Genomic DNA, 23218 nt, shown 5'->3' on the forward strand with positions numbered 1-23218 from the left:
AGGCGCTGCTGAGATGAGTAAGGGGAGGACCCTGCCCTCACAGCGTCACCATCTCATGGGATCTTCATGGAAGGAAGGGCATTGATGAGAGGCCCTCTGGGTCTGTGGCCCTGAGCTGGTGTTAAGCCATGAAGAAGGCTCAGAGAGGCCAATCCAAGGTCTCTCCTAGTCTCCCAGGGCTTCCAGAACAAACTTGATAATCTCAAACAACAGAGATCTCTTCTCTCACAGTTCTGGAAGCTGGAAGTCCAAAATCAAGGCGTCAGCAGGACCACGTTCCCACCAGAGGCTCCAGGGGAGGCTCCTTCCTTGCCTCTCTCCTGGCTCTGGCAGTGGCCAGCAGTCCTGGGTGTCCCTGGACATGCAGCTCTATCATTCCAGTCTCTGTATCCTCTGGTCATATGGCCATCCTCTAAGGACACCAGTTGTTGGAAAAGGGCCACCTAATCCAGTACAGCCTCAGTTTAACTTAACTAATAACATCTGCAACGACTCTGTTTCCAACTTAACTCATATGCCAAGGTTCTGGGTGAAATGATTTTTGGAGGGTGCTTACTCAACCCAGTACAATGTCTCTGAAGAAAGGTTGGGAAAGGGTCAGCATATGGATCCTTACGATAGTTGATCCCTGCTGAATGACAGCCTACATGAGAGAAGGCCAGCAGGTAAGCCACTTTATCCTGGGCTGGTCCTGGAAATCTCCCAAACACCTGCCCATGTCACCAACCAGTTACAAGCCAGGCTGGGTAACTCGGAGAAACAGCTAGTTAAACTTCCCTGAAACTGGGTGGACCACAGATTCCAGAGCACCCCACACACACAGCCGAGCCTCATCTAGTCCATGCTGAGAGCACCGCTGGTGCCCAGGAGAGCCAAAGAGAAGTGGCAGGAGCAGAAAAGCAGGCCTCAGGTGGTGCTGGCCACACCTGCCAGAGGTGATTTCAGCCCTGGTTTGTCAAGGGTGGACTTGCTGCCGTTGAGTGACATATCAAACTTCCTAGTTCCCTTCAGGACCCAGAGAAGAGAGTAGGGTGAGAAAGGGCAGAAAGACAAAACAGTTTATTTAAAAATCGATGAACCACACCCTGTCCCCAAGCATTCCACAGCCAGGTGTGTCAGTCAATTCCCCAAAGCCCCGAGTGACCCCGGTTGGCTCTCCAGATGGGGAGAAAATAGACCTAGAGGTTTTCTCTTTAATTTCACAATGCCACTCTCCCTTGGCAGGAAAATGTGACCCCTTCACATTGCCCACTTCCTTGAAATTGCTTCCTCAGATGCACTTGGAATGCTCTCTCTCCCCAACCCCTGGTTCCCACTCACACAGCTTGGAACTGGAGGGGACAAAAGGATCACCAGGGTCCAGGGATGGCTCCAAGCCAAGAAGGTGCCAGGTACAGAATAAGCAACCCAGGACTAGGGGAGCCGACAGCCTGGTTTCCTTCTAGGAAAGGAAGGTGTGAAAGGGACTGCTGTTGAGGTCCTGCAGGCAGAGTGGGTGCTGGGGAAAGAGCGAAGGCTCTGGAGTCCTTGCAGGCAAGCACTTCCTCACTGGCCCTTAGTCTACACATCTGCACAGTGGGCACAGGGATAATGATGAGCTGAGGATGCAGTGGAATTTCTACAAGTATTTGGGGGCCCTCTCCATTCACCTCCGAGGAAGGAAGGCATGGAAAGAGACAAGACAAGAATTTGTGTAAGGAGAGCCTGTGGCTGTTCTGGGTGGAGGGGCCAGCTCATGGACATGAGGGGGCTTCAGTGCCCGACTTTTGATACAGTCTAGCTTTGGAGGGGAGTTGGTGGAGGGGAGTGGGCTGGCTCAGGAGGCTGCTGCTCCCTCCAGGGTTCTCAAAACCTGGAGTCTGGTCAGCCTGGCTGGGTCAAAAGAATTAGTATCTCTAAAACTCCAGTAAGCTCACTAGAGATGATGATTATGCAAATTGGTAAGTTCTTTTGAGGACTCTGGGTGAGAGATTGGGGGACAGGGGTTAGAGATTCAGAAGTGATCAAAATGAATCAATCTACTAAAAAGCAAAATATACAAAGGATGAAGGGTGTCTGGAAAGACACTTCTGAGAGCTTTTTTTTTAAATGTTGCTACTAGACCTCCTCTCAGAGCAGTTAAAGCTGCAGGCCCTGGACACAACCTAACTGTGACTATGTAGTGAGGGTTCAAATCTAGGCACCAATATCTGTATTGTAATAACTAATACATAATAACCTAATAATCAATATATTATGATCTGTTGTATAATAGTATCTCTGTATACTGTATAACTATACCATACAATACAGTTATTATCTTAGTTTGATTTAAATGTGAAATTGACTCAAGAAAAGCTTTCACAGGTTTCATGAGCTGTTATGGCCTGGATTGCCTTGAATTTCTGATCCCCCTTTAACCTGTCTGGGTAGCTAAACCCAAGCCCAAGACTACCCTGAAACACTTAGGCCATCCACCCTCAGTTGCTTGACTCACACAGGGCCTGAAGGCAGCTGCCCAGAGAAGTCAGAAGTTGACTTTCAGACTGCAAGGACCTGGCCTGCACCCAGCCCTCTGCCATCAGAATAAAGATGACTGACTGCTCTTCACCTCCTGTTCTTTGGTCAGAACCTCTCCTTCCTTCACACCAGCCTCAATAGAAACAAGAGGCAACATTAAAATTCACTGATGGTTGATTCAGCGGCGGATGCATTTGAGTCTGTATAATGGTTAATGCATTTAAAGAACAATGATGATTTCTCTTACCTTTTTCAGGACCTTAAGTCTGACCTTCATTAGATAAATATAGAGGATGCACAAGGCAAGGAGAAAGCGGAAAGTCAGGAGCACGGTGCTGAGCAAGTTTATAAGTTCCTTTCTGACACATGGCTCAGGGCTTGAACTCAACCTCAGAAGGGGCCAAGTTTGAGAGACATGGAAAGAGTCCTGACTGAGGAATCCAGCTGCTGCAGACCCAACCCAGGCAAGGGGCTGGAAGGCACATTAGTAAGAACAAGTGGGGAGAAGTGACTTCTCCCAAAAGCATCTTAGTTCCCTGTTACCTGGCACCCAGGAACTCTCTGAGGTAGCCTTTCAAACACATACCCCCAGAAGGTCCTCTGGTCCACATACCTCTGGCCCTTCTCCTCCTACCCATCCACTCTGTCCCCTGGAGCCCTGCAAAGTCCTGGCCCTTCTCTCTGGTCCTTCCCCAACTAGTTAACAAGAGGATGGATCCACAAAAGACATTACAATGTAGAGTTTCCAAAGGAAAAGATGGGAATGCAAATGACTGAAGAAATGATCTACAACACCCTTGGTGACCTACTGATCCACTTGAGGACATCTTTGACAGCTCCAGTGATGAAGAAGAAAGCCAGGATGTTATAAATCAAGTTCTTGAGGAAATCAGAATTGAAATTTCTGGAAAGATGGGAATACCATGGGTTGCTCTAAGTTTATCATCTGCCTCTATTTCAAAGGCTACAATCTCCAATGAGGAGACCGACCGGCAACTCAAAGCCTTAGGAATAATGGATTAGCCAAAGAAGTCTTATTTTTGCTCACTTATAATTATTTCATATAAAGCAAACTCAGTCCAGATTGCTCTTATGAATCACATTTATTTTGAAAAAATGAAAACCAGGAATAAACAGTTGTTTCCATTTTTAGGTATTTTTAGTCTTTTACCAAAGAACAATAATGATGAAAAGATGGGAATAGTTTGAATTTTAATTAGAACTATTCAGGAGTGATGATATGTAAAAAGTTGATTTCTGCTTGGCATAGAGAGATTATATCTATCACTTAGTTTATGTTCTAAATCTGTTTATACCAAATACAAAATTCTTGTCAAATTCTATGATGTACAAACTTCAAGAGATTTGTAAAAAAAAAAAAAAGTTGAAATATTTTTATACAGAATATTAATTCTGTATCTGTTGATTGTCCTTTGTAAATGACTATGTGTTATGACCAGAGGTGGTTCAGCTGCCAAAAAAAATTCTTTTTTGCATTGAATTACTTATTTAGATATTTAAGCTGTTTTTGTAAGTTTGTGAACACTGACAAATTATTTCTCTCACAGAACTATAACCACACAATCTCAGACAGTATAAATGTATGGCTGGACTAATATTAATACACATCACCACCAGACATGGTGGCACAGACCTGTAATCCCAGTGACTTGGAGCCTGAGGCAGGAGGATCACAAGTTCAAGGCCAGCTTTATCAATTTAGCAAGGCCCTGTCTCAAAATAAAATAAAAAGGGCTCAATGGTAGAGCCCACCTGGGTTCAATCTCCAGTATCACAAGCACACACATACACACACGCACACATGTATCACCATTTTGTCAGATACATATTAAGACAAATTATCAAGTATCCCAATATTAGCCAGGCACGATGGTGCATGACTATAATACCAGTGGCTCAGGAGGTTGAAGCAGGAGGATCATGAGTTCAAAGCCAGCCTCAGCAAAAGTGAGGCACTAAGCAACTCAGTGAAACCTTGTCTCTAAATAAAATCCAAAATAGGACTGGGGATGTGGCTCAGTGTTCAAGTGCCCCTGAGTTCAATCCCCAGTACCAAAAAAAAAAAAAGTATCCAAATATTGTTATACAGTTCAAAGGCATATAAAATATTAGATGTCTGCTTAATTAGCAGAAACTCACTTTTTTTTTCTTTTTGTAAGATGTTGAGAAAAGAGGGGGGAAATCATACTTCAAACAAAAAACAAATTGGTAAATAACTTCTGATAAGTATGGCACAACTTCCAAGAATTTCAGAAATTTTATGATTAAGGATTGTTTCAGCTACGTTAAAAAAGCATCTCTACTTTTTTTGGGGGGAGGGATGTTACTGGGGATTAAACTCAGGGGCACTTGATCACTGAGCCACATCCTCAGTCCTATTTTGGATTTTATTTAGAGACAGATACTCACTTAGCACCTCACTTTTGCTGAGGCTGGCTTTGAATTCTCTATCCTCCTGCCTCAGCCTCCGGAGCCACTGGGATTACAGGTGTGAGCCATGGCACAGTGCAAAAGAAAAAATAACTAATAAGTTATTTAATAATTATCAAATTATCAAATAGTTATTAAATAATTATTAAATTATTAAATTAAAGAACATATTCTACATGTTCTGTATGAGATAAAAGAAATATTTTACTAAGAATGTTTAAATAGCCCCCTCCCATTTTTTTCCAAGCCTTCCCCCATTAAATTGTAGCTCAGAGCGCAAATGTTAAATTGACTGCAAGTTCTGTTTTTTTGTCTGGAGACTTTAAATACACATGCTTCTGGCTGGGCATAGTGGTACATGTCTATAATCCTATCAGTTCAGGAGGCTGAGGCACGAGGATTGCAAGTTCAAGGCCAGCCTCAGCAATTTAACCAGGCCCTAACCAACTTAGCAAGACCCTGTCTCAAAACAGGGTTTTGGGGATGTGGCCCAGTGGTTAAGTGCCTCTGTGTTCAATCCCTGGTATCAAAATAAACAAATAAAAAACAAAGAAATATGCTTCTGTAAAACTTGGATTTTTCAAAATGGAGCTTTTCTAAAACAATACAAAATAAGACTTATATAAAGTTGTTGAATAGTCATCATAAGATCTGCAAAAAAATTAAAAAGCAAAATCAAAATCAAAAGACCAATGGCTAAGCAAACCTGATGTATATTGGTATGAACATAAGAGACACCAACATAAAGTGAGCAAGCAAATGACCATATAGGCCCTACAATGTTTGAAATGACTGAAGGAATAGATCACATAAGGTCTAGAGCATTCTTAGTTTCTGGAATTTTTGTTTTGTATGATATTAAAAATATGCAACTATTGTGCTGGGTATTTGGGTACCTAATTTTTGTAAATTTCTTATTTATGGATAAATTCTGGTATGGAAATAGATTTTAAAACATAATTCTGCATGATTTCAGAAAAAAAGTCAATTGGTAAAAATGACAAGACCATTTTAATGGTTGAACAGCAAGAATCTTTCACTATGTATCCAAATAGGTTGATCATAACCCAAACATAGAGGTTGAAATTCAAGCTTGTCACCTGGTAAAACTGCTTTCCAATGCTCCTGGGGAAGCATCAGACTTATTCACCACACCAACATGTGACTAATGTGTACAACAATTAAGTCCTGTCTTAAATTCTGCTTCCAAGGCAATAGTATCAGGCACCCCAGTTTCGTTCAATATAATGAAGTGGCACCCCCTTTCTCCACAGAAAAGCCCTCTTCACCATGGCTGATTTTAGGACTGTCAGCAAAAGAGTCTCTGCAAAAGAGTCCAATGTAGATAAACTTCCTATTTTTGTGTCACACTGTTTTACTTGGCCACTGGCCAGGAAGATACCAGCACTCCAGGTGCCGAACACCCCCTTACTAGTTTTTCACAAACATATCCAGTATAATACTTTGTAGAAATGGGCTTCACAGAGATGTCTACCTTTTTAAGATAAGTTACAATTGGGCTCCATGGTAACAGCTGGCAGGGGGAGGTAAGAAAGGGGAGAAGAAGCTCTCCCCTTCTCAGGTGTTGTCCTTGAAGGGTTAACTTGCCCAGAACAGTGAAAGAAAAAGTTGCTTTTATGTGAACTTCTGCAGACTGGGAACTTCTGAACCCCTCCCCTTACATGCTGGGTATAAAATTCTAAAACTACCTAAACTCGGGGTTCAGGGGATTGATTGATTATAGCAAAAGCTGAGCCCTCTGAACCTGGCTGCAGCCAAATAAAACTGTTTCCTGCTATCTTTGGTGCCTTTCCTCGTCTGTCCCTACAACAATAACAGTTGTTTTTATGACTTTTGATGTCTTTGAAGTGCAGCCACATTTTAGGATGATACTCCTCCAAATACAAAAATTGCTTGCTGTTAAAAGCTCCACACAGCTTTTGCCTCAAGAATTATACTGCATCTTGGTATTTCATTCCACCTTCAGTTAATGCTAAAGCAACAAGCACGGGAGTGCTCCCAAGGCCTGCAACACATTGGACAGCCATACAACATCCAGGTTCTTCACAAAACTTAAATTTGTAAGACTGGTTGGACAGCAATACACCATCATCAAAAGGTCAAATGAAAACATGGATGGCTTCTTTCTCCACAAGAGTAGGGTCATAAGTTGCTTCACATATTCTTATTATTGCAGTAACTCCACACTTCTTAAGTTCCTCTGTGAGTATGTTTTAGGTTGCATTGTGTGTAATAAGAAATCTCCCCACTCTTATGGGGGCTTCTTATACATAATTTCCACAGGCGCAGCAGGGTCGTTCATTTGAGACATGTTAATTTAATTAAGAACCCTGAATAGAGTTATGAAAGAATGTTTAAAATGGAATACAAAAATGATGCTAAGTAACTGATATCTGCTTCAATCAACTCCATCTGGCACTCTCAGTGTTTGGAGATTGAAGTTGGGAGTGGTGGGAAACGGAAGCAGCCTGCTCACAAGAAGCAGCCAATCTTCAGTCCAGTGATACTAAGGCAGTAGAAAGGATGTGCCCTGAGAGAGCCCTTGTAAAAATGCTCTGTGCTTTCAACCCAGCTCCTCTGTGTCCAGGCTGACCACTCTTATGGGGGCTTCTTGGTGGAGTAGGAGTGAATTTCTACAGTTCACTTGTTTGTGTCAGGGTTGGGCTGTGCCTGGCAATAATCTCCACTGGCCTCATAAATGTGAGATCAAAGAACACCACAGAACGGAGGAATCTGTTTACTCATTGACTACTATAGCCCTATCATGCAGCTGTTCCCAAGGCAGTGGCAATAGGGCATGGCAGGGGTGACGCAGGTGTTCATGGGGGCACCAGACTACGATGCAGCAGTCAGCCCACTGTCAAAGGAGCCAGTACCCACACTGAGGTATTTTTAAATAATCTAAAAGAAGAGTGCTGTTTAAACATTTGTCTTAAAAACAGTCCTAAGGGGCCGGAGTTGTAGCTCAGTGACAGAGCGCTTGCCTAGCACGTGGGAGGCCCTCGGTTTGATCTTCAGCATCATATAAAGATAAATAAAGTACAGGTATATTAAAAAAACTGTCCTAAGCTTTTCTTTCTTTCTTCTATTCCCCTTGGGAGAACTTTCTAGTTGTTAAGTTTATTACCTTTCAAAATGTACACCTGCCTTAAATAGTGCAAACATATTATACACATCTTTATATTAGTTTAGAAAAAAAAATTTCATTTAAACTAAAATTGAGGCCTCTTACAAGAATTATACAGGTTCTTTATAAACCTTATAAAGAGTGAATTGCATATATAATTATCAAAAAAAGACACTGAATCAATTATATTTTATAGTAAATAAAACAATACACTTTGGCCTTCTTTCAAGAACTGGAAAGATTTTCTCCATATGAGTTATAGCTTAATCTCTAATTTTCAATACTATTAATGTATACATTGAACCCTCTAAATTGAAGCCATTATTCTTAATTAAGTACTAGTACTATGACAATACTTAGCCTAAATTAAAAAAATAAAATCTTAAGTTTGGGGAGTGGTAAGTAAATTACAACTTTGTCAGAGAAAAAAGAAATAAATAAAGGGGGCAATGGAACCAGGGCACTATGAGAGTACGGGTAGCCGAATGCCCAAAATTCCCTCAAATGTGGATGAAATCCTTTGAGTACCTGGCTGGAATCCAGTTCTGAAGGGCAGCCTCAGAAACCAGGAAAACTGAAGAGGAGCCCAAGGGTGTTGGGAATATCCAGCACTTGTAGGAAACAAGGTCTCCCACTGTACCGTGTTGGGAAGGGGCTCAAGGGAGGGCTTTGTGCAGAGAGGGCCTGGGTTTGGAGGTGTCTCTGTTTTCTCCCTGGGATGGGGAGGCCTTTGAGCTCACGTACAGGTGTGAGAGAGTGGGTGGTCTGTGAAAGTGGTCACCTGTGTGTGTGTGTGTGTGGTGGGGGGAGGTCTGCAGCAATGATAGAGACTCCAGCTTCCCTCTGGATTCCAGAGGTTCCAGAGCCTTCTTCAGGAAGCTCTAGCCAGGTCCCCTGGAGGCTTACACCTGCTTCTGGAGAGAAGGCCCTCCCCCATGTTGCCCCAGGGATTCCTCCCAGGCCTTCCTTCTCCCTTCAGGGAGGAGGAAGTTTGCTGGCCTCTTCTAGTCCCCACTCTCCCTGGCTGGTCTTCACAGTGCCTCCGGGGTTTGACTGAAGCTCACTCAGTGGGAGTTGCTGAAGCTCTTTCTTCCCCCAGGCAGACCTTAGCTTCCTTACTGCTCTCCCGCCCAGGGTTCTTCCTGAGACAGACCTGCAGGTGCCCAGTGCCCAGTGCCCAGTGCCCAGTCTTTTCCTCTCACAGCTCCTCCGGGACCTGCTTCACAATCCACTTACAGGGTTGAAGAGAGCCTCGTGGATGTCAGGGACTGTGAAGGGCCTGGGATTTTACTTGACTTGCAAGCCAACGAAGTAGCCTGCCGTAGTTTCATGGGTGCTGACAGGAGACATGAGACCCTGGGTCAGAAAAAGGACTTCATTGCTCAAGGCACATCAGGGAGCATAAATTTCACGATCACTTTGGTTTCCCTTGCCGTCCAAGTCTCATGTGACACAGTGGATATACATCACAGCTGAGAAGCCCCCCCACCAATCCCTTATAAAGGACTGCAAACAAACCTGCCCAATCGTTTCCCCAGTGGTTGCTATAATTTTTATGATATTTGACAGCAAACAAATCTATCTTTTGGCCCAGAGGGAGACACTAACCCTTTCTTCCAAGGCTTTCACTGTACAAACATTCTGGGAAAGATACCAGATCAAAAGCTATCAACGCCTCTGCTCGTGAGACTTTCAGAAATGTGAGAGACCCATGAAGAATTGTCTCCCAACACCCAAGAGAGAAAACCCAGGCCAAACTGGCACCTGTTTGTGGCTCTTTCCCCTGACCCTAGTTTCCTTGGGTGACTCATTCAAGTGTTATATACTCCCTTCCCCCAGGTCTCCATGCCTAGTGCAGTGCCAAATCCCTGAAATATTTTCAATAAATGTTTGTCAAATGGATGGGTGAATGGATGAAGGCAGGGTCTTTATAGAATTTCTGCTTTAACAGTATGAAAATAGCTAAAGCATAAAAGAAACCCCAATAGAAATGGCGTGTCAACTAGTCAGTTCTGCTGTAACCGGAGGTGGTGTCAAGAGTGTATGACCTGGTTGGGCATGGTGGTGTACACCTGTAATCCTAGGGACTTAGGAGGCTGAGGCAGGAGGATCACAAGTTCAAGATCAGCCTCATCAACTTAGCAAAACCCTAAGCAATTTAGTGAGACCCTGTCTCTAAAACAAAATAGATAAATAAATAAAAATGGCTGTGGTAATGTGCCCCTGGGTTAAATCCCCGGTACCAAAAAAAAAAAAAAAAAGCAAGAAAAGTATGTGATCTGTGTACCCAGGGCCTCCTGCTTTAGGAGGCTACTAAGCTTGGTTTAATATTCTGTTGTCACCATCTTGAAATATTTATTTACTTGTTTACTTGTTTATTTGTTTACATTACCAGGGATTGAATCTAGGGGCACTTAACCACGGAGCCACATCCACGGGCCTTTTAATTAATTTATTTTTATTTTGAGACAGGGTCTTGCTAATTTGTGGAGTCTGGCTTTGAACTTGTGATCTTTCTACCTCCGCCTCCCAAGTTGCTATGATCACAGGTATGCGTGTGCCACTACCATTTTGAAATTTTTAATTTTTAACAGAGCCATACAAATAATGCATGTGGTGCTGGCTATGACACTACATATGCATTCCTGAAAGTTAGAATGCTGTGCAAAATCATGGAATAAAACTCACAGGACTTAAGGGGAAAATGGAATTAGGGGCACAACACTTGAAAACTTCATACTGATCCATAAAAAATACACCTACTACAAATGGTAGCACATTTATACAGTTAAATGGTTCAGAAATACAGGAACATTGCAACACACATAGCATTTTCCTTGAGAAGGTCCTGTATTGCTGGTGGACCTGGTGTTGGAAAGGTAGTGGCTGTTGTTATTTTGCAGGGTGGATGGGGCGGGTACCTGACATCAGATGTGGAATGGTGAGGCTCATAGCCTATTCGGTGAATTGAGGTAGCTGAAGCATGTTTGAGGAGTGTGAACGTGTGGGCTTTTTGTATTTCTACAGGGCTTCATTCAGCTGGGTCCGATTTTTTACTCTTTCACCTAGTGTTTCTCAAATTTGCTCATAAATACAATAATCATATACCCTAATACATTAATCACACTGGAACCTATTCCAGCTCGTGAAACAGGAGTTGCAGCTGAACTGACTGTATTAGCCTGATGTTTGCATACATTGATACCTGTAGCTGTCACAGAAATAACCCCATGAGGGAGTTACTTTGAGGCAATCTGAAGAGCACATGGGGACCCATATAAGTGAAGGGACCCTAATGGGCCTTAGAGGGCCCACTGTCCTGTATTCTGCATGGCTAAATTCTCAAGGCTTCCCAGAGAATCCATTAGGAACTAAAATTGCTGTCTTGAATGGCCCCAACCAGCCTGCTTAGGGGCAGACTGCCCTATGGGCCCCTTGCCCAGTCACTCACCTACCAATAGGCTGAAAAAAATATAAATACAAAACTCTTCACAGACAACTTTTTTCCCTCTCTCCACTTTTTTAAAATCCTGCTTTTGCTTTTGTTTATTGACAACAGCCTAATGGATATTCTTCTTCATATATGTGGACAAATAATTTGCATATAGAGAACTACCAAAATGTCTCTGAGTAGCTCAGAGGTAAGTAGCTATCCAGGATCATTCAGACAACAAGGGCCAGGGCCAGAATTAGAGCTCAGGTCTTTCTCCACAGCATCTTTACTTTTACTTCTCAACTTCCCACCAAGGTGAAATAGCCTGGAGTTTCCTTGTGGAGTGAAAAAATGTGTAGGTGGAGAGGTCAAGGTGGGAAGGCACGGGGATGCAGGGTTTTCTTGTGAGAAGACCAGTCGGAGAAAAGGAATGGCTGTGTGGGACCCAAGAGGCAGATCCGCAAAGGGTTCTTGTACTCTGGAGCCTTCCTGAGAGGCCCCTGATGGCTGGAGTGGAGGTGAGGCAGCAGGAGGTCTGGAAGCCAACAGAGAGACAGAGAGAACATTTCCCCTCTGTCCCACATTGAGCAGGGTTGGTGCCAGGCTTTGTGCAAGAGGGATAGAGGGTAAAGGCAGAATCGCTAGCTTTGCTAACGTTTTTAGATTATTCAGATGGGAAAACCAGAATGTAGACCATCCACACTTGACCCTGCTATTTAACTTTGTGGTCAGAATCCTGACCACGATCTGGAGATCATCAGAGAAAATGAGAAATTAGAAAATAAAATAAGCCTCACTCATCACAAGAACTCTCACTTCTCTGCTCCTGGAGTGTGCATGGTGAGGAAGGAGGAGTCAGAGGAAGCTGAGAAGAGGAGGGGAAAATAACTGCAAATCCATAATGACTGTTTTTGGCTTTTGAATGCATTTGGCAATACCATTTCCCCCCTTGGTACTTGAGATTGAAGCCGGGGTGCTCTGCCACTGAGTTACCTTCCCAGTCTTTTTATTTTGAGACAGGGTCTTGCTAAGTTGTTCTGGCTGGTGTGGAACTTGCAGCTTTCCTGACTCACCCTCCCGAGTAGCTGGGATTATAGGTGTGCACCACCTCGTGTGGTAGCAATATCTGTTGGTTTTTTTTCCTCCCGGTGCTGTGGATTGAACCTAGAACATTGGACATGCTAGGCAAGCACTCTGCCACTGAGCTACAGCCCCAGCAAAAATAGCATAACTTGAGAAGCAATTGCAAACAGCTAAGAAAGTACTTACAACATTTTAAAAATATGATATTCTTTAATATATGCAGAGTGCTTCCAAAATAAGAATATCAACATTTTCAAATAAAATGAAACTTGAAGGAAAAACGAAATGAATAACCAGAAAAAGGTTTTAGTTTCATTATATTTAAAGAAATACATATTTTAAAAACAGACTATTTTTAATTAAATTATAAATATTTGAAATAAAAGACCATATCTAGGATTGATGAACATATAGGGATTGAAAATTCATAATTGCTCTTGGGACTCGTGAGTGTGTGTGTGGGTTGGTTCTAGGGGTTGAACCCAGGGAATTCTACCACTGAGCTACATCCCCGGTTCTTTTTATTTTTTGAGGCTGACCTCAAACTTTTGATCCTCCTACCTCAGCCACCCAAGTTTCTGGGTTCACAGGCTTGCGCCACATGCCTGGTCTTTTGGGATTATATATTGGTACATTTATGGAAAGTAAATGTACCAATATATGTAAGATTTTTAAGATTTTCCTTTTTCTCTTCACAATTCACTTCTAGGAAGTCATGCAAAGGAAATCACAGGTCACATAATAAAGACATGGAAACTACCTGATGGGCTTTTTGACACATCAGTGCAGTAAAAATATACTGTACTCACGAAAAATTATGTGGAAGAATACATAGCAGTCAGGGGGAAATGAATACATTAAAAAAACATCTTATAGTAACATGTTTATAAAATGTCTTATATAATAGGATCTTGATTTTTTTTTAAAAAAGCTTTTTTTCCATGTTATTTACATGAAAAAAAGAGTGAAATATACTAATGTGAATAACAGTGAATACTCTAAATGGTGAGATAATAGGTAATCTTTTGTAAAAAATTGTTGAGAGCCACAGCCGAAGGGGCCCCAGCAAACTTCCAGCTGTCAGCAAACTTCCAGCTGCCAGCTGATGATTGGCTCACAGCGGCCCCAGCAAACTTCTAGCTGCCAACTGATTGGCTCCTCTGCGGTGATGCTCATTGGGCTGTTTCCCCGCCCTTTCAGACCATGGAGCTGCTCATTGGGGGACTTTTTTTGGCTCCGCCCATGCGACCCAGCAAATCGCCTCAAGAGCAGGAGGAGGTTGAGAGGCTTGTGGGAAGCTGGTGGTGGCAGTTGGGCTCTGAAGGTTTTCCTGAGGAGCTGTGTGGTTTGGCATGTGTGTTCTAAAAATAAAGTTCATTTCTTTTGACAAGTGGCTCCTGAATTATGCCCAGCCAGACTGCGGCATTTGGTGGCCCGTATGGGGAACGAACCCGCGACCTTGGCATTATCAGCACCAAGCTCTGATAAATCCAAATTTAAAAAGTTTAGAGTAAAGAGTGTTATTTTAAGTTTATCTTTGGGGAATATATACCCCTTCCCAATTCCCTCTTTTTGCTTTAATAAGTACATTTTAATAGTTTGATGAGCTCTTTCAACTATGCCTTGTCCCTGTGGATTGTATGGGATTCCTGTTATATGAGTAATGACAAATGATGAGCAAAATTGTTTAAAAGAGTTAGAAGTATAACCAGTGGCATTATTTGTTTTTAACTGTTTTGGAACGCCCACAGTGGCAAAATTTTGTAAGCAATGAGCTATAATATCTTTAGTTTTTTCTCTGGCATGAAGGGAGCCCATCAAAAATCTGGAAGAAGTATCAACTGTAACATGCAAATATTTTAATTTTCCAAATTCTGGCAAGTGTGTGACATCCATCTGCCAAATATGGTTATGTATCAGTTCTCTAGGATTGACTCCAAGATTAACTTGTGGTAAAAAGGTTACACAATTTTGACATTGTTTTATTATTTGTCTAGCTTGTTCCTTAGTTATTTTAAAACGCTTTTGTAAAGTATTAGCATTGACATGGAACTTTTTATTAAAATTTGTAGCTTCTTCTAGTGTAGAGAAAATATGTATGTGTAGTTTTATCTGCTAAATCATTGCCCAAACTAAGGGCTCCAGGCAATCCTGTATGTGCCCTGATATGTCCTATAAAGAATGGATCTTTTCTGTCCCAGATTAGACTTTGTATAGTGGAAAGCAAAGAGAAAACAGTAGAGGAAGGGGAAATCCTACCAGCATCTTCAAGGGATACTATAGCATTAACTATATACTGACTATCGGAAAATAAATTAAATACAGAATCTTTAAACATCACAAAAGCTTGTAATACTGCATTAAGCTCTACCTTTTGAGCTGATTGTTTGGGTACTAAAAATGTAAAAGTTTGATCAGGTGTAACTATTGCTTCTGTACCATTATTTGACCCATCAGTGAATGCAAAAAAATATTTTTAGTTTTAGAAGGACACAATACCTTTATATTATTTATTTATTTTTATGTGATGCTAAGGATCGAACCCAGGACCTCACATGTGCTAGGCAAGTGCTTTACCGCCAAGCCACAACCCCAGCCCCATGGGTAATCTTTCTTCCCCCCCACCCGTTGGTCTTTTCAACACTGAGTATTGTTTTATGATTAAAAAAAAAGTTTTCCCGAGTTGTTAAAATGAAGATTTATATTCCTAAACAAGGTTTTCTCAGATTAGTGTTGACAGGAATTTGAATTCCTTGAGAAGACAGCCACAGCTGGCAAAGGGACAAGTGGGACAGAGCAAGGAGGAGGGAGGGAGGCGGTGGCCTCCAGAGTCTTCCAGCCTGAAGGGACCTCTGGGCCAGCTATGCAGAGCCTTCCCAGGCTGCCCTGAGCACCGAGCCTCAGGATACCTCCCCGTACCCACACATGCCAGCACCACTGCTTTATACACCTGTTTCCCTGTGTAGAGGGCTGCAATATGAAGTGTCATTTTATGTGGGTTGAATTAAAATAAAATGTTTGTGAGATGCTATTGTGTGGTAGCCCACCAGGCATTGTCCAGCCCTGGTGGATCCCTTCTAGGGACAGAGAACTAGAGCACTCACTACCGCTTTTTGAGTACAAAGTGGTAGATGTTTTTTCTTATATTTAAAAATTTTTAAATTATATTTGGACACAATATCTTCTTTTTATTTATTTTTATGTGGTGCTGAGGATTGAATCTAGAGCCTCACACATGCTAGGCAAGTGCTCTACCTCTGAGCCCCAGCCCCAGCCTTCTGCTTACATTTAACAAGCTCCAGTTCCCCCTCATGCCTGGCCAGCCCCCATCCCTCCTCCCTGGGGCAGCACCTCAGATGTCTGAAGGAAGTCACCATGTCACTCCAAGTGCACTGTCCCCTTCTTCTCTAGTTCCTTAACCACCATCACCACCAGGTTTTGAGGTTCTTGCTTTCCACTGCCTCTTCTGAAGACATTGTCCCTTCTGGCCACCTGGTGTGTTAAAATAGACCTCCCACCCTGGGACTGAGGCCACTATGCCAGGCCATTTTACTCATTTTAAATTATAATGAGCCCTCAGATTCATTTCATGACCATCAAGTGGGCACCTGCTGTGTGCCCAGCACTGTGCTGTATACATGGGAGACCCCAAATATAAAGAAAGGCCCAGCCCCGATTCTTCCCTGGCAGGTGGAGTGAAGAGAGCTGGCCCAGGTCATCTGCCCTGTTGCCTATAGGGCTGGCTGAGGGCCAGTTCGACTCACATTCATGGAGCCCCAAAGCAGAGAAAAGCCTCCTGGCACTGCCTGCCACTGGCCAACCAGCCCCTCAGGGCAGCTCCCAGGTAAGGTGTATCTCCTTGGAGGACAGCGCAAGGCCACACAAGCCTCTGCTCCCTTATTGTCTCCCCAAGGAGGCTGGGATGCTGAAGTCACCTGAGGGCCAGTAACCCGTGTCACCTCATGCACAGGTGGCAGAATAAAATGGAACCATCCACCCAAGGAGTTGACTTGCTACCGCCTGTTAAACTCTATGCCAAGCCCTTTCATGCTGGGCACCACATTTATGTTGACTTTTTGTTGTTTTTTCTTAAATAAAAGCAAATATTTGTCAAGTATTCATTGCATTTGGCATTTTAGTATTTATGTCTCTTTATAAAAATCTATAAACTGTAGTAATCAAGATAGCTTGGCACTGGCATAAAAATAGACATATAAATGAACAGAATGAAATAAGGAGCCCAGAAATAAATCTTCACATTTTGGTCAACTGGGTTTTTGTTTATTTGCTCGTTTGTTGTTTGGTCCAGGTATTGAACCCAGGAGTGCTTAAGATTAAGCACCACTGAGCCACATCCCCTTTAATTTATTTTTTATTTTGAGACAGGGCTCACTCAGTTACTGAGGCTGGCTTTGAACTTGCAATCCTCCTGCCTCAGCCTCTGAAGCCACTGGGATTACAGGTGTGCACTACGGTGTCCAGCTGGTCAACTGGGTATATACAATGTAGGAAAGATAGTCTCTTCAATAAATATGCTGGGAAAACTGCACATCTCCATGCAGAAGAATGAAATTAGACTCTCATCTCACACTATATGCAAAAATCAGCTCAAAATGGATTAAAGACCCAAAATTATAAAACTACTAGAAGAAAACACTGGGGGGAAGTTCCTTGGTATTGGTCTGAGTAATGATTTATTTGCATGTTACCCTATAAAGCACAGGCAACAAAAGCAGAACAAAACAGGTGGAATCTCATCTAGGTGAAAAGCTTCTGCATAGCAAAGGAAACAATCCAAGTAAAGAGTCAACCTATGGAAATGGGAGAAAATGGTTGCAAACCATACATCTGATAAGGACTTCATATGCAAAATGTATAAGGCATTCAAACAACTGAATAGTAAGAAAACAAATGACCTGATTTGAAAGTGGGCAAATATCTGAATAGACATTTCTCAAAAGAAGGCATATAGATGGCCAACAGGGATTTGAAAAAATGCTCCACAGTATTAATCATCAGGAGAATGGAAATTAAAACCACAATGGGAGATTATGTCACTCCCCTTAGAATGGCTGCTGTTGAAAAGATGAGAGATGAGTGCTGGCAAGGATGTGGAGGAAAGGGAACGCTGGGATGCTCTTGGTGGGAATGTGGAAAACCATATGGAGGTTCCGCAAAAAATCAAAAATAGCCCAGTGGGGTGGCGCACACCTGTGATCTCAGAGGCTCGGGAGGCTGAGGCAGGAGAATTGTGAGTTCAAAGCCAGCCTCAGCAATTTAGTGAGAGCCTAAGCAACTCAGCAAGACCTGGTCTCTAAAAAAAAAAAATATTTTAAAAGGGCTGGGGATGTTGCTTAGTGGTTAAGCACTCTTAGGTTCAATCCCTGGTAACCAAAATAAACAAACAAACAAATAATAGAACTACCATGGGACACAGCCATCCCAGTATTAGGCATTTATCCAAAGGAAACATCTGCATTCCCATCTCTATTGTAGCACATTCACAATCGCCAAGATATGAAATCAAATATCCCTTAACAATGACTGGATAAAGAAAATGTGGTACACAGACACAGGATACTATTTGGTCATTAAGAAAAGAATGAACTTCTGTCATTTGTGACAGTATAAATGAACCTGAAGGACTTAAAGACAAATACTGAATGATCTCACTCTGTGCAGAATTTAAAAACATCAAACTAATAGAAATATACAGTAAAATGGTGGTTCCCTAGAGGCTGGCGTGTTGGGAGGATTAAGATGTTGGTCAAAGGACATTCGTTCTTAGATAGGAAAAATAAGTTTCAGAGATGATGACTGTAGTTAATAAGAGCATATTGTGTATACTTGGAAATTGCTAAGAGAGATCTTAAGTATTTTCTACACACATACACACAAATCATACATATAAGGGGTAATGTGTATATGGGTTTTTTTTAGTTTTATTTATTTTTTTAATTTTTATTTTTTATTAGTTGCTCAAGACATGTGTATATGTTGATTAGCTTGATTTTGCCATTCCACAACATACACATATGTATCAAAATATGCTGAATGCCATAAATATATAAATTTTTATTTGTCAATTAAAATTTAGGGCTGAGACCTTAGCTCAGTGGTGGAGCACTTGCCTAGCATGTATGAGGCCCTGTGTTCAATTTCAAATACTATAAAAACAAATTTTTTTAATGACACTGATCATATGTATATATAGACACACACACATATGATCACTAATTACTGGAAATCTCTTTTTAATGTCTTTATTTTGTTTATTCATTTTTATGTGGTGCTGAGAATTGAACCCAGTGTCTCACACGTGTGAGGCAAGTGCTCTGCCACTGAGCCACAACCCCCCGTTCAAATTACTGGAAATCTTGCAGTAGGTGTTATCTTTCTGCTTTACAGATGAGAAAATAAAACAGATTTTTGTTTAAACAACAGCTAGTAAGCCCCATCTGTACCAGGGAAGAGGCTAGAAGCAGAGAGAAGGCTGTGGGGAGCAAGACTGGCAGTCTCTGCTCTCATCTGTCTGGTCTGAAAGCAAAAAAGAGATAGAAAGACAAGCAAATAAGTGAAATTGTGATGTGTTAGGAAGGAAAAATAGAACAGGGGCATTGACTTATGGGGATCTGCAGAAAGACACCTAAGCTGGGTTAGAAGCACGAGTTAGAGGCTGAACAGGACTGCTGTGAGCATGTTAACAGGTGCTAAGGCCCTGAGGTAGATAGAAGTACTGCTTATTTAAGGACATGAAAGAGGTCCTGAGGCACTGAGGGAAAAGGGCAAGCAGATGAAGTTACATGGTGGAGTAGGAGTCAGATCCTTCACGTTGTCAAAATCTACAGGCCTAAGTATCTCCTGAGGAAGCCGATTTCACTGCAGGCTCTGCAGCCAGTCCTGCCCACCACTGAGCCCACTTCGCCTCAGCTGTGAGTCTAGACTTGTGCCTCCAAATGGTGTGCAGCCAGGTGGTCAGAGGAGGACACGTCAAGGAATGAATGCAAGCGCAGGTCTTCGGCGCCATCTGAAAGATCTGAACTTTTCCTAGGAGGAGGGGAAGTCAATGAGACCAAAGCCATGCGGCAGGCTGATGCAGAGTCAGGATTTGAACCCAGCCCTAACTCCAAAACCAAAGGGTCTTTGTGTCTTCCTAAAAGGAGTGTGGCATGTGGTTTGTCAAACCCCCTGTCAGATGGGTGCCCCAAGGGATAGAGGAAAGACCCTCCAGACCAGGGAACAGCAATCAGCAAAGCAAGAATCTATGCTGCTCAGAAGTGGGTGGGGACAGAGTGGGCTGACCGCGGTAAAGCCAAATTTCAGTGACGGGATTTCCTTTCCCCATGGCCTCACAGCTCCTTCCTTAAGAACTTTTCATCAGAATCTCATTTGGGGGCTGGGTGCAGCTGTGCACGCCTATAATCCCAGCAGCTGGAGAGGTTGAGGCAGGAGGATTGCAGATTCACAGCCAGACTCAGCAATGTAGCAAGGTCCTAAAGCTAATTGGTGAGACCCTGTCTCTAAATAAAATATAAAGGAAGAAAGGGGGATGTGGCTCAGTTGTTAAGCACCCTTGGGTTTAATTCCTGGTACAAAAAAAAAAAAATCTCATTTTGGCTTCTCAGTACCCCGGGAAGGAAAAAGAGCCTACAGGGATTGCCACCCCTTACCCAGCTGGATACACTGATTCCATACACGGTGAAACCATTGACCTGATGGCCTGTGGGAAATCAGAACAACCACTGGCAGTGCTGGGCCCCAGGGGACAGGCTGGACTTGTCCACGCACAGTGCAGGAGTCCGGGTGGGCCCTAGGCCACTGAGGTTATGGGAAAACAGTCACCTGTCATCACCGGCTGGAGACTGCTTGAATCACAGGGCCCTGTGTGCGTGCGCTGCTTTGGTTCAGGAGGACATGAAGAACCCCAAACCTGGACGCTCTCAATGCTGTGTGACCTGGGGAAGCAGCGTGCCACGAGTTTAGGTTTCCTTTTCTATGAAATGAGGTTGACCTGACCGGTCCCTTCCAGCTCTGACATGGTCAGACCCTGAGGCTGCCTGGGTGGGTCTCTGACCGGAGGGTGCTGGCACAAGGGTCATTTGGGTCAAGACAGTGGTGATTTGGCTGCCAAGAGGAACAAGGAAGTAAGAAGGTGTCTCAATCCTGGCTACTCTGAGAACTGGGTGGGGCACGCACCCCGATGGCCTTCAGGGAGGGGAGGCATGAATGACTAGCCTGTCCCAGCACCTGCCTATGGAGAGGGGAGCTCAGGCACCAGAGGCGCACCGGCTGTAAGTGCCATCAGCTGCCTGGGGATCCTGGCAGAGGTGGGGAGGGGTCTCAACTGACTCCACAGGCCCACAGGCCTCCCACAACCAGGATGGACCAAAGAACCAGGCAGCAGCCAGCAAGGGACGTCCAAATGGGAAGGTGGAAACGCAAGGCTCAGAGTCCTCACTTCCAGAGTTTTCTTGCCACCACCCAGAACCCCAGCAAGGCCCCACCAGCAGCCAGCCCCTCCTCCCAGGTGTGAAGCTCAAAGTGAGTCCCTCCTTCAAAGATGGCCTCTACACCCTACCAACCCTGCGGACCACCACAAGGACAGAGCCACAGCATCTCAGCCTCACGGGTAAGGATGTGCCTCTCTTCCTGTCTGGTTTCCCCCAGGTCTCCCTGAAACGGCCCTGAAGGTGGCACCCACTTCCTGCTCCCCAGCCCCCTCTCTCTGCCCTCCTATTGGGCATCTGTCCCATGGGTCTGTACCTGAGCTCTCACCCCCATGACTCATCTCTCCTCTTCTTTGTCATACTTCCCTTCTCCCTCACTTCTCTCTTCCTCCTGGACCTCTGGCCTTTTGCCCATGGCTGTTCTATGACGACCCCTTGGCACTCAGCAAATTTAGCATCTCTGAAAGTTCCATGCTGCATAATCCCAGAGCTGGAAGGTGCTCTGTGGGAGGTGACAAGGACCCTACTGGGAACTTTGACCAGACCCTGTCTCTCCAGGTCGCCAGGAGTGAGGTCTTATCACTGTCTGAGATGAAACCAGCTTCTGGGGTCACTTCCTGCTAACCAGGCCCATGAGAACACAACTGATACATAAACCAGAAAATGTATTAACCTGAAATATAAAACAGAGTTCTCAAACTGGCTGAATGCCTGCATATGCCTATTGATTTCTTCTCCCTGGTGTGAATTTTTTAATCTTCACCAGGGGCTGAGCCTTGGCAAGAATGAACACACTGTGTCTGAGGACAGGGCAGCCCCTTCACAACTTGTGGGTATCTGAAGACCGACTAGGTAGCTTGAAAAGCCCAGAAACAAAATTAGGGAGAGGAGAGTATAGGCTGCATTCCCCAGAGCAGAGCACCCTTGCACAAGCTACTTTCCAGAAAAGATCTCCATGGCTAACGGAGGTCTCAGAAGGCTGCTACTTTACCTGCCCTGGAAATCTGTAGTATGCCTTGGCTTGTTCCCGGCTCTGGAGCAAACACTGGTTTACAAGAAGTTTTTCAAATTTATTTGACCACGAAACTTATTTCCCTTGTGCTCCCTAACACCATCCAAAAGATAAGGCTGGGCTCTTGCAGGACACGGTCTCCCAGCTCTCTATGAGGAGAGCAGAGCTGGGTCCCTGTGTCCAAGGCCTTTCCCCTCCCACCAACCTGCCTGCCCAGTGCACCCTCTCAGGCCCCATCCCTGTTTAGCAGACCAACTTCTGAAGGCAAATTCTTTTTCTTTTTTTTTTTTTTTTCAGCCTCTGGTGAGGGCTTTCTTACTGTATCATAATATGGCTGAGGACATCACCTGATGCATGTATTGTGGTACTGGGGGTCACACTCCAAGGCATTTAACCACTGAGTTATATTTCTAGCCCTTTTTTAGTTTTTTACATATGCCACCACTCTTGACCAAAAAAAAAAAAAAACAAAAAACCAACATTCTTTCTATGTACATTATTGGCAGCGTCAAGGCACTGATGTTAGCTCAAGCCTTTCTGGCCAGGCATGGTGACATATGCCTGTAGTCCAATGTCTCCGGAAGCTGAGGCAGGAGGATCTCAAGTGTAAGGCCAGCCTCTGCAACTTAGCCAGGCCCTAAACAACTTATCAAGACCCTGTTTCAAAATAAAAGATGAAAAGGGCTGTGGATGTGGCTCAATGGTTGAACACTTCTGGGTTTGATCCCTGGTACCAAAGGAGAAAAGAAGGAGGAGGAGGAGAAGGAGAAATCCTTTCTATGCTTCAGGTGACTTCCCTGCCAGCAAACAGAGGGGAAACAATTGAAGAAATTGAAGAAACTTCATAAACTGGGTATGCCCTGAGCTAATGAGAGAGCAGGTGTCTTCAAGGGATTTAGATATGCAGTTGTGGGCCTGGGCTGAGTTTTGGGATGAGGACTGGGAAGAGCAGAATTGCTCCATTCAGTGACCAGAGTGTCAGGGTGATCAGGAAGGGAGGGGTGACAAGCCTTGCAAACAGGGGAGAAGCCAGATCTAACAAATAAAAACAGAATGACTAGTTAAATTTGAAGTTCACATCAACAGAAAATGATGCCTTCTTTTTTTTTTTTTTTTTTTTTTTTTGGTATATGGCCTGAACAAAT

The sequence above is a fragment of the Spermophilus citellus genome (assembly GCF_964194105.1).
Source record: "Spermophilus citellus genome assembly, chromosome: 7".
NCBI classification, from domain to species: Eukaryota; Metazoa; Chordata; class Mammalia; order Rodentia; family Sciuridae; genus Spermophilus; species Spermophilus citellus.